The sequence below is a fragment of the Arachis duranensis genome, chromosome 7 (assembly GCF_000817695.3).
Source record: "Arachis duranensis cultivar V14167 chromosome 7, aradu.V14167.gnm2.J7QH, whole genome shotgun sequence".
NCBI classification, from domain to species: domain Eukaryota; kingdom Viridiplantae; phylum Streptophyta; class Magnoliopsida; order Fabales; family Fabaceae; genus Arachis; species Arachis duranensis.
The window spans coordinates 3,819,043-3,819,505 of NC_029778.3; positions in this window are offsets into that span (position 1 = coordinate 3,819,043).

A 463-nucleotide genomic window follows, 5' to 3' on the forward strand; every position below is an offset into this window, starting at 1 on the left:
TTGTCTTTGCACCAACATCTTCAAGTATTTTGTGTTCTTATTCGTGTCCATGCTTGGTAGCATTACAGCTTGTTTATTTGGGTCAGACTGAGAATCATCATTGCCAGTTTGGTACTTACCTTTTGTTTTAAAATAATAATTCTGTTTTTCTCTGTGGGCTTCTTGGGTTTGTGAATACTAGTGAAAAAAATATATAACCAAACTAAATCCAAGAACCAAAAAATAAATAAATATCTACACTTGAAAATGAACTGTGTTCCATGACCAAAAAACAAAAAAACAAAAAAAATTCCTATCTTTGTTTTTGTCTGAGTGGCAATGATTGTTGTGAACTTTAGATATTAGCTGTAAAGCCTAAAGGCATAACCTCACTTCCCTCCACACCCAATTTCAATTTGAAACCACATCACATTTACATATAAATACATACATATACACATATTTATGTAAGCATACACAAACA